General features: G+C 50.8%; 1 pseudogene; it reads right to left on the bottom strand.

Annotated features, from left to right (window-relative positions):
* Window positions 1–698: 698 nt before the first annotated feature.
* LOC121838097 lies at window positions 699–3,528 on the bottom strand (annotated as a pseudogene).
* Window positions 3,529–11,803: the final 8,275 nt, after the last annotated feature.

The raw sequence follows: 11,803 nt of genomic DNA, 5'->3' as shown, positions 1-11,803 counted from the left end.
TCTCAATGTGTTGCGATCTGCGGTGCCACAACACACTCGGCCAACGATCCCCCACCGCACTTTAGCCTGTGAGCTAAACCAAATGAGCTACGCTTAAAGTGTCGGCACACTTTTCCTCAATATTTTTGTGGGTGCCGCCGTCTTAGTGAACCGCAACATCGGCCGGCGCCCTCACACGCGGGTTTTATTTCACATCGTCAGCACCTGTCTGTTATCTCGCCGTCCTCCACTTGTACATAATATATCATAGTAATTGTTATGTCGGGTTCGCGGAAACAAACACTCCGTGGCGTCAACATTTATTGCGGGCCAGACTAGCTCCAACAACGGTCTGTGTCCGACTTGATGTTCCACACGCGCAGCAGCACAGAACGTGACGGCGCATGCATCCCCGGTTGCCAGACTGCTCGCCGCTGGCACCGCCATGCGGATGTACTAAACACACGAACATAACACCCCTTCCCCCTAAGTTCAGGCTCAACACTCGGCCAGTGCCAGCACAAAGTCTCGCAGGCGGGATGGGGCTTTCCGTGCTCGCTGCGAACGGCGCAGGGTCGCTGGTTCAGGATCCCCCTCTAGTCCTTACGGCGACACTGGCCGTGGTGCGGTCGTTGGCACAGGTTGGGACATGGTTGTGTCGCCTGCAGAGGGTTCAGCCGTTGGCTGCTCTTCCAACGAACTCTCGGCTGGCTCATTGCTCACTTGCCCTGGAGGTATCCCTTGCCGAGGATAAACTTCCCTTGGTGATGGCCCTTGTGTGGGGTAGACCTCTGGCTGTTGTTCTGTTGGTGCCGGTCCCTCGCTTGTGCAAGGCGCCATTGCCCGGCGCCGGAGCTGGTCAACGTGCCGCCGCAACACCCTGCCATCTGGGAGGGTCACTTCGTAGGAGATTGGCCCGGTTGCTCGGCCAATCACAGCGGGGACCCATGGGGGGCCACGGCCATAGTTGCGTGCAAATACAGGGTCCTCAGGCAGGAATGAGCGTGGCACTGGCAGCAGTCCTGTTTGCTGGGATGATTTGGCCGGAGCCCTGTCGGGATGCAGCCGGTCCAGCATGGTCGATACCCGGCGGCCCATTAACAGTTCGGCCGGTGATCGCCCCGTGCTTGAGTGTGGAGTTACATGCTGCTGTAGCAAGAAATCTGCCAGTCGCCGTGACCAATCTCCCTGCACAACGCGCGACAGAGCCTCCTTGGTGGTTCGCACCATCCTTTCAGCCTGGCCATTTGTAGATGGATGAAAAGGTGTAGATGTCACAAGGCGGATAGGTTGGCCTCAAGAAACTCCCGGAACTCGGCGGACGTAAATTGAGGCCCATTGTCCGACACTACTGTGTCTGGAAGACCATGTGTTGCGAACAGCCTCCGTAAGGCATTTATCACGGTGAGCGATGTCATGGATGACACTGCAATGACCTCCAGCCACTTTGAATAGGAGTCCACTATGATCAGGAATGTCTTTCCTTGGAACGGCCCAGCGAAATCAATGTGCAGGTGACACCACGGCGCCCGGGTCGTCTCCCATGGATGGACTTGTGCTCGGGGCATCTCTGGCCGTGTTTCCTGGCAGGGAGAACATCGTCGCACCCATTCCTCGATAGCCGCATCCATTCCTGGCCACCATACATAGCTGCGGGCAAGTGCCTTCATCCGAACAATTCCTGGATGTCCGGCGTGCAAAGCTTCGAGAATCCGGGACCGTAGCTTCAGCGGTATCACCACACGGTCACCCCACAGTAAACAACCTTTGTGGGCAGACAGCTCATGTTGCCTTGACACGAATGGTGTGAACTCAGAAGTGATGCTGTGCCTTGGTGGCCACCCCTTCCACACCCAGTTGAGTACACGAGACATGGTACAGTCCCTTGCAGACTGTGTGGCGATGTCAGCGGCTTGGAGTGGAGGTTCTGGGAGCATGTCCAGGAGCATAATGATCTCTGCTGGGGCCGGGTCGTCCTGGTGCTGTTGCATTAAGGGAATTCTGCTGAGGCCGTCTGCGTGGCCCAGCCGCTTCCCAGGCCGATGGAGGAGAAAGTACTGGTACCCATTTAGAAATATCGACCAGCGCAGCATCCGTGGTGACAACATCTGCGGTGTCTGACGGTCTGAGGTGAACAGCCCCAGAAGTGGCTTCTGGTCCGTGTGGATCTGAAATTGGCGGCCCCATACGTAGTCATGAAACTTTTTTACACCTGCGACCACTGCAAGCGCCTCCTTATCAATCTGAGCATAATTGCGCTCGGTGGTAGACAGTGTCCTGGAATAGAATGCGATAGGTGCTTCTTTCCCATCAGGCATGTGGTGACTCAGCACAGCTCCTATTCCGTATGGGGAGGCATCACAAGCCAGGATCAAGGGTTTCTTTTCATCAAAGTGTGTTAAGACTTGGTTGGATGCCAAGAGCTCTTTCACCGCATCAAAGGCTCTCTGTTGTGTTCGGCCCCAGGCCCACTTAGCATTCTGGTTCAATAGACGGTGCAGTGGTTCTGCAATGGTTGCCTTGTGGGGTAGGAAGGCATGGTAGAAGTTGAGGAGTCCCAGGAATGCCTGTCTTGCTTGCACGGCATGCGGCATTCATGATGGCCTCGGTCTTTCCCGGTGTCGGATGTATTCCCTCAGCGTCAACTCGAAACCCTAAAAAGTCTACTTGTGTCACACCGAGTTGGCATTTTTCTTTCTTGACCTTGAGCCCTACGGCTTGAAACCGCCGTAGAACGTCACGCAGACGAACGAGCAGTTCTTCCTGTGAGGCTCCAGCAATAATCACGTCATCAAAATAAGCGATGACACCCGGTAGTCCCCTCAGGAGGTTTTCCATGAGACTCTGGAAGATGCCGGGTGCGACACAGACCCCAAACTGAAGCCTGCGGACGCGGAAAGCTCCCCGATGAGTTACGATGGTCTGGGCCTCTGCTGCTTCTTCGGTCACTGGCAGCTGCTGATATGCCTGTGCCAAATCAAGCTTTGCAAAGATTGTGGCACCTCCAAGGGCTGCCAGGAGAAGGCTCACGACTGGCACTGGGTATGCATGTTGTTGCAATGCCCTATTAATCGTGCACTTGTAATCTGCACAGATACGCACATCCCCATTTGCCTTCAAGGGCGTGACAATAGGTGTTTCCCATTTAGCTTGATCCAAAGGCTCCAGCACCCCTTGTTGCATGAGCTTGTCTAGCTCGGCATCGATTTTTGGCCGAAGAGCAAAGGGTACTCTTCTTGCCTTCAACCGCACGGGCATGACCTCAAGATTGAGTGAAAACTGCACAGGTGGTCCTTTGTATCATCCCAACGCTCCATCAAACACGGACTCAAATTCCTCAAGGATGTTACTGATCGCATGAGATGGCTGGGTGATGTGCTGCACTCCTATGATGTTGATGCCCAGGGCTGGGAACCAGTCCAGCCCCAGGAGGCTCTGACGCTCACCCTTGACGATGACGAGACGCAATAGGCCATCAGAGTCCTTGAATTTCACCCTGAACATGCCATAGCCGTGCACTGCAATGCGGTTGGCCTGATAGTCTTTCATCGTGATATCCAGTGGTTTCAGGGCTGGCAAGCAGCCATTTGGGAGGATCCGCCTGGCTGTGGCCTCAGAAATGAGCGAAAAAGTTGACCCAGAATCCACCTCCATTTGGCATGGCTTGCCCTCGAGCATGACCTCAACATGTATCTTCCTCAGGGCCGGCGCGGGCACATCGTGGATAGCAGTCACGGTTTGATCGTCGCAGTAGGCAATGTTTGTGCGAGTCGTGGCCCTGACGCGAGGCGTCTTGCAGTCCGTCTCAGAATTCTGGCGGTAGTCCCGTGGCCTTCGGGACCGGCAGACTCGAAGTATATGACCCGTTTTTCCGCAGCCCCTGCATTGGGCATCCCGGAAACGGCACAGCCGCCGTTCGTGGGAGCATCCGCAGCCAGCACAGAAGGCGCCTCCCGTTCCTTCCGGGTCCCTCCGCTGGTCTATCCTTAGGCGCAAGACGTCCTCGGCGGCGTCTTGCTCGTTGTAGATACCCGCGCTTGTCCCCTGGTGCACGGGCTCGATGCGTGGTGCGCTTACGCTTGGGTGGGAGTCGCGGCAGGCTTCCCGGTCGATGACCTCGGCAGCGATTGCTTCCTCGACAGCACTGGCGAGGGTCACTTCTTTTTTAGCCAAAGCCGTTGCTTCACTTTGTCGCTCCGCAACCCGAACACAAAACGATCCCGGAGCGCAGTGTCGAGGGCGGTGAACTGGCAATGCTGCGCTGTGGTACGAAGGGCAGCGAGGTAGGCCGCCGCAGACTCTCCCTGTGCCTGGTCACGGCGATGGAACTCGTGTCGCCTCGCAAGCTCTGGAGGCTTCGGGGCCAGGTGCTCCCTCAGCGCGGTGAGGATTGTTTCGAGGGGCGTATCCCCGAGCGGGGCCGGCGCCACGAGCGCTTTGGCTAACTGGAACGTAGCGGAGCCGCAACGGCTGAGGAACGTCCCCCGCTTCTTACCGGCATCTGTGATACCTTGCGCATCCTGGAAGAATTCGAACCGCTGTGCGTAATCCTCCCAGTCCTCAGGTCGGGAGAAGTCGAAAGCCTCGATGTAGGCCTCGGTGGGAGCGGTGGCCATGCTGAGCGGCCGGGCAACGGAGTTAGCTTTCCTTGGCGGCCGCAGTGCCGCCGTCCTGCAGGAATCCCGTCTTCGTCGCCACTGTTATGTCGGGTTCGCGGGAACAAACACTCCGTGGCGTCAACATTTATTGCGAGCCAGACTAGCTCCAACAACGGTCTGTGTCCGACTTGATGTTCCACACGCGCAGCAGCACAGAACATGATGGCGCATGCATCCCCGGTTGCCAGACTGCTCGCCGCCGGCACCGCCATGCGGATGTACTAAACACACGAACATAACAGTAATCATCATTAGACGTGGCACCGCGGGCTTCCATGGTACGGGCTGTTGTCTCTCCGTGGTACCACGGCTCTCCTGAGACCTATAAAGGTTATTAATATTATTATTATTATTATTACAAATCAAACGCAGCTGCCGATCGTCATGATTCAAAAGCGTGACTTCCTCAGCATTAGTTTTGGTGGAAGCTCACGTAATATTAATTTGCTTTGTCGCGTACTGTTTTAACATTTGTGTAGGACTTAAAGCGTTTCCCGTGATTTCAAATAAAGCTTCAGATAATTGACAACCATAAAATTTTAAGCACTAAGATGTGTATGAAGCGTAGCTTATTTAGGGGCTCTAGTTTAGCTCAAGCGCACAGGCACAGAAAGAGAACAAACTGCTTAACCTCGGGCTCTTGGAGCTGCTTCGGTGGTTTCATCAGCCTGGAGTGTTGGCTGCACTTCTAACTAACGTAAAGCAAAGCAAATATTCAGAACTTAGGTTTTTACAAGCCGAACCAACAAAAATCACTTAACACCCCCCAATAAAAAAAAAAATTCCGGGTTTATTTTTACTAACTAGATCTTTTGAATTGCAACCGAAATTTCGGATTGGCCTCCGTCAAATTGTGGACACCTTGGCCGATATTCAAACCGGAGTAACATGTATTCATGGGCCAATGCGTTAGGTTAGAGAGACTGAGTCTTTTAATGTTTTGTGTTTTGTTTTAATATCATTGCAACTTAAAAGACACCGAAGTGATTTTTTAAACAAAATATAAGCCCATGATCACAACCGCTCTAGATAGGCAACGGGCAAGGGGTGATAGGGGAGGTGAGGGAGCTCGCGGAGGTCCGATGGGCTCCCCCTCTCGGCCCCAGATAGAAAAGGGGCGCGCCCGGGGCCGAGGGCTGGTGGGAGGGGAATAGCCGAGGGGGTCGTACCGCGTGGCGCGTAGTCACCACCACCTGCGTGTGGAGGGGCTACCGCCAACTGCTGGTTGCAAATAAAAGTGGTTCACCACCACCACCCATGAGTTAGCTGAACCATTCCGACAAGTATAGTTTATTTGCGAAAATGATTTTTGCAAGTGATAAGAACATTCAAATGTTTTCGCATCCGTGGCGGAATCATAAATGGCGGAATTCCTTTCATGGCACCCATTTCATTTGGATCGCGTCAGACATGTGTGCCGGCGCACAGTAGAACGCGCGCAAAATCAGCTGCGGTGCACCGCAGCCTCGCGCTTCTTGTTTTGACATCTCCGGCTCGCTTACTGCGGGCATCCAGGAATCTAACACCGTGACATCTGGCGCTTTTTCTGTCTTTCAGGTGGCGTTCCAAGCGGCACGTGACGAAAAATGCACGGGAAAGAGTTGAGCACGTTGGTTACACATATTTAGAAGACACCAGCTGAACAATTCAAGCATACAAATGTAAGGAGGACGAAAGACACGCATTCAACCGCTGGACTACCAACTACATTTAATTAAACACTTCATCTTCATCGACAGGCCAGGATCATTCATACCTAGCTTGCTTCACTTTTTTCTTTTTTTCCTCATTTTTAAATTAAGGCATCCTCCTCGTCTGTCTACTTGTGGGCGGTGCTTCCACCTCGCAAGAACGTCCTCTCTTCTCTGGTTAAGGTCGCAGATGGTGAACTAACACACATGTCCCCTTTCTCTTGTATGTTTAAAGCTTCTAAAACCTCACGTGCATACCGGTTTTGATGATGCCCCATGATGGTAACTTCGTCTAGGTTCGCCTTGCACTTGCAGTCACGGCAATGTAGGGCTAAGTGACCTGCTGCCGTCAAGTTCTTCAAACTATTGGCATGTTCCCGAGTCCTATCATTTATACACCGCCCGATCTGGCCGATGTAACAGCGGCCGCATGTCAGGGGTGTGTGGTATAAAACGTCCTTGTCGCACTGGGTATAGACGGTCCTGTGATTGGTGCCACATCCCTTGCTGTTGCTGGTCTGCCCCTGATTGACCTTGCGGCACAACGAATAGGCCTTATTGGGCGCCGAACACAGCACTTGTACTTCGTGCCGATTTTCCATCTTTTTTAACCATTGTGTAATCTCATGAATATATGGGACAACCACACAAGGTCTTCTTTTCTTCTTTTGCTGTGTGGAAGGGTCGTTGCGTCCGCAAGTCGTCTTGATGGTGTGGCAAATTTTTTCGTACACGGAGGCAATTACATGTCGTGGGTAGCCCGCGTCTTCGAGTCTGGGTATTTGCAACTCAAAGCTTTTGGAGATCTGATTCTCACAAGATTTCTTCAGGCTAGAAAACAGGGCAGCATTCAAAAACTGTTAAGCAGGCAGTAGCTGCCACAGCCCTGTTTTCTAGCCTGAAGAAATCGTGTGAGCATCAGATCTCGAAAAGCTTTGAGTTGCAAATATCCAGACTCGAAGACGCGGGCTACACACGACATGTAATTGCTTCCGTGTGCGAAGGAATTTGCCGCACCATCAAGACGACTTGCGGACGCAACGACCCTTCCACACAGCAAAAGAAGAAAAGAAGACCGTGTGTGGTTGTCACATATATTCATGAGATTACACAAAGGTTAAAAAAGATGGCAAATCGGCACGAGGTACAAGTGCTGTGTTCGGCGCCCAACAAGGCCTATTCGTTGTTGTTGTGTTCATCATGTTTCGTTATCACTTCCTTTCCTTCTCTGTGTTGTCCTATCTGCCATGTTACCATCATTCTGGGATATAATAGGAATGTCTCGTGACATAAAGAGTCTTCCTTAGAGCTCCGACTGGACTGGATCGCTAGGTTGGACATTTGAGAAAAGGTACATGGAAGTGACGTAATGCAAAGGAGGAGCGTATCCTAGCAACACTCACGTGGCGGCTCTGCCCACTTTGACGCCGCTACGTCATCGCAAACTTGACACCCGTCACCCGTTTCAGCGACGTCCGGAGCCAACCACCGACGAGCGGAAGTAGCTACGCATTCCCTGAGGCGTCCCTACGCGCGGGATACGGGGTAGGATTTACTACGACGCGGGGAGCAGTTCCTGCGTTTAGCGAAGGAACGGCAACCAATCTTGTGCGTCGCTGCCCGTCGCATCTGTTCTAGTACAGGTAAAAGTATTGAAAAACAATCAAAACCTTTTGGGCGTTGTTAAAAGAAACCGCTTTTTTGTACCCTTTTGCAATACATTTAAGAATTAATTGGAGAGAAAGTTGTTCCAATATTATGCGGGATGTGCGCTACGCGCCTTCTTCAAACCAAAATGTCGCACGAGGACACAGCGCACCAGTAACAAACACTCAACATTCACAGTCACACCAAAAGAAAGGGACACTTACACAGCGCTGACTTCAACTCTTTGTATATTCCCGCCTTTTCTCTTCTTTCACGTCTAATGCATAACCTAGGCCTCATCTTTTTCTTTCTTTGCTGAAGGTTAACTGTAAAAGTTTTAAGCCAGAAATTGAAAATTAAAAATTAAATGGAAAAATTAAATGAAAAATTAAAATTGAAATTACTGTAGATCAATGATGCAAAGCTAAGTAATCCAGCTCTTTTTGTGACAGCGCTATAGATGGATTACTAATACACCTGCCGTTTTGTCTGGCAATGTTCTCCGCTTCTATTATTTCCCTTGTGAGCTGGTCTGGTACCAAGGCTTGGTACCAGACATTCTCAAAAATCTGACAGCCTTGGTACCAGACATTCTCAACAGTTTCAAAAGGTGCATGAACCCTTTGGAGATTACCCACGAACTTCCAAGTGAAAGAAGTTTGAGATTCTTAGATCTTCGTCTTTGTACGTCACCGTACCATACGTGCTGGACTTACGAGCCAAGGGGAAAGAAGCCACTTCTGCCATTCAACTCAGCGCATTCAAAACTCGTAAAGAGAGGCATAGCGCGGTTGTGCCTTAAGAACTCTCTTACGAAGTCATGCTTCCATTCCATCCAAAGGAGCTTTGATGGGCAAGTGTCGAGATTAAAACGCGCTGGATATCCACCATCCTTGTTAATATCAGTGGCGGAAGGACTTTTCAGAGATTTTAAGCATGATGAGAGAATTAAGGAAAGTCATCGGGACAGGGCAAAAAGACCAGTGATTGTGCCATATCTCCATCATTTTTCTCATGGCCTCAAGAAAATAGCAAACAAAGTAGGCACGGACGTTATTTTCTCCGCTCCGAACAAGCTCTACAGCCTGTGCAAGAAGGTAAACACTCCTTCAAGAACACCGACGTCCTGCACAACGAATCACAGAAATAAGTTCGTTCGATGCGTTGAAAATGTTGTCTACTCCTTCCCCCTGTCCTGTGGAAGAACATATATCGGACAGACGGGTAGGTGTTTAAACCACCGCCTTAGAGAACACAACCTGTCCACCATCAACAAGAACTCTGGACATGTTGGCATACACATTCGGGACTGTGGGTGCACAGCGGAACTTGACAAGTGTGTGGTGTTGGCAAGGAGTCGAGACCAGCTCACAAGGGAAATAATAGAAGCGGAGAACATTGCCAGACAAAACGGCAGGTGTATTAGTAATCCATCTATAGCGCTGTCACAAAAAGAGCTGGATTACTTAGCTTTGCATCATTGATCTACAGTAATTTCAATTTTAATTTTTCATTTAATTTTTCCATTTAATTTTTAATTTTCGATTTCTGGCTTAAAACTTTTACAGTTAACCTTCAGCAAAGAAAGAAAAAGATGAGGCCTAGGTTATGCATTAGACGTGAAAGAAGAGAAAAGGCGGGAATATACAAAGAGTTGAAGTCAGCGCTGTGTAAGTGTCCCTTTCTTTTGGTGTGACTGTGAACGTTGAGTGTTTGTTACTGGTGCGCTGTGTCCTCGTGCGTCATGAACTACCAACTCGCCCGAACTTCTGATTTACCAAAATGTCGAACCACGAGGAGCCGGGTGTGCCGGGGGCAGCGGAGGGGTCGGCGGAACCAACGGGGAGCGCGCGAGTGACGGCTGCTTTAGTCAGAAACAATTTTTTTATCTTTCGAGAACTTGCTATTGCTGTGCTCAAATAAGAATGTTTGGCGCAACATCTGTGATAATTCTTTCAAAGTGGTCCAGTGTTTATATGGTGGTATGCTAGTCAGAGAATATATATATTTTTTTTCCTTTCGAAATTTAACTATTGTGCTCAAATAAAACCAGAGTGTTCAACAAGATATCTGTGATATATACTTAAGATTGCCCAATTGCTAACATGGTTCCAGTCGATGCTCAGTTTTACTTCCAAGAATGAAATATTACATTCCATGTTATCACACTTTTATTCTTGAAGTCACAGATTTTTATTTAAGAAATAAAGCAATTTTCAAGACAAACTAGATGTGCACTGTCTTGAGATAACACAATCACCTAACTTTGATGAAGTACCATAAAAGAGATAATAAAATGGAGCAGAAGGCAAGACGCTTTGAAGCATTTGTAAAATGAAACAATGTCCATGACAACAATATCCCTGGTTCAATCAGCAACTAAGAAAGCAATCTCTGCAAAAGCAAGCATTTCTTTCTAGAGGTAGTCTAAATTACTTCTGAGTTCTTTGCAGGGGCAATCCAGATGACCTGTTGGTCTGGCAACTAAACCTCCGAACCTTTTCTGTCACTGTCGACTGCGTCTCGTGCCTTCTGCTCATAAAAATAAAAAAAAGGCTGTATCGATTTCACCGCGATGCACTCGACACGTATCCGGAGGCAGCACGCTGGCTGTGCGACGAACTTCACAAGGTGTAGGAGCTGAAGAGAGTATGTAGCTTGTGGACGGCCATGACTGTGGAGCAGGAAGCGAAGTGTGCACTTTACGGCTTTCACGGGGAGTGCTTCACTGAGGGCAAGAATGTGACGGGGTCCTTGGTGGTCAGGACCTCAGTCGTGGTGGCGAGAGGTTCCCTGTCGCTGGCGGCGTCCGTGCTGGGCACCACCGCAGCGAGGGCGCTGAGGGGCTTCCCGACGGAGTCCCTGGTGGTCGGAACTACCGTCGTGGCGGCGGACCCCTTGCGTGTGGCGCTCCGCACGGGCACGTCTGCGGCGGGTTCCGAACCGGGCGGCAAGGCGCTGCCTCAGAGCCTTCCCCCTGTCTGAGAGGCCGACCGGAAGGCCGACCGGAGGGCCGGCAGGAGCCAGCCTTTCGGGAGCCGACGCTGACCTCTCCGAGCTCGGCTCAGAACCGTCCGAGCTCGGCTCAGACTCCAACTCTGACTTTTCAGGGTCGGCGTCTGACTCCGGTTCTGGCTCGCTCGATGCAAGGCAGATGTAGTGGAGCACTGCACATGCCGAAATAATGGCGGTGGCTGTTGAAGGGTGGTAATACAGAGCCCGGTGCCTTTGCAGACACCGGAATCTGTTTTTCAACAGCCCGATGCAGCGCTCCACAACAGACCTGATAGAGGAATGCACCTTATTAAACCGGCCGCAAGCGGTGGAGGTCGCGTGGTTCCCGGGGACGGGGGTGATGAGCCAAGGCTCCAAGGGGTAGCCGCTGTCACCTGCACATGTAGAGGATGGAACATATTACATTCTTTACTTTTTAAAATAAAAGGCAAGAAAACAGCTGTGTGCAACTATGTCAATTATAATGTAACTTAAGTGCGACTTAAAAGTGTGTTAATATTTCTGTACTACAGTATCAGTTTACATTATGATTAATTAGCACCACCTTGCCTGCAAACTCCCTGTTATTTCATGTAACTATGTGTTTTCCTGGTGGGTTGTATGGGATGTGTGCACGATTCCTTAGGGGTGCTGTGTTGTATGCAAGTGCATTATTAGGCCCTTGCATCCGACAGATAAAAGCTCTGTTGCTTTTGGGAGTGTGGCCGTGACCTTAGGCACGGGCAGAGCAGAACACGCTGGCCTTGTCTTTGGCAAGCAAGGGGTTAAGGCGCCAGTTCGACGAACCTCTTTCCTAATCCTCGGTGGAGTTGG

The sequence above is a fragment of the Ixodes scapularis genome, unplaced genomic scaffold (genome assembly GCF_016920785.2).
Source record: "Ixodes scapularis isolate PalLabHiFi unplaced genomic scaffold, ASM1692078v2 PGA_scaffold5__190_contigs__length_132052651, whole genome shotgun sequence".
Lineage (NCBI taxonomy): Eukaryota > Metazoa > Arthropoda > Arachnida > Ixodida > Ixodidae > Ixodes > Ixodes scapularis.
Note: the sequence above shows the minus strand (reverse complement) of the source record. Positions and strands in the feature narration are given on the sequence as shown.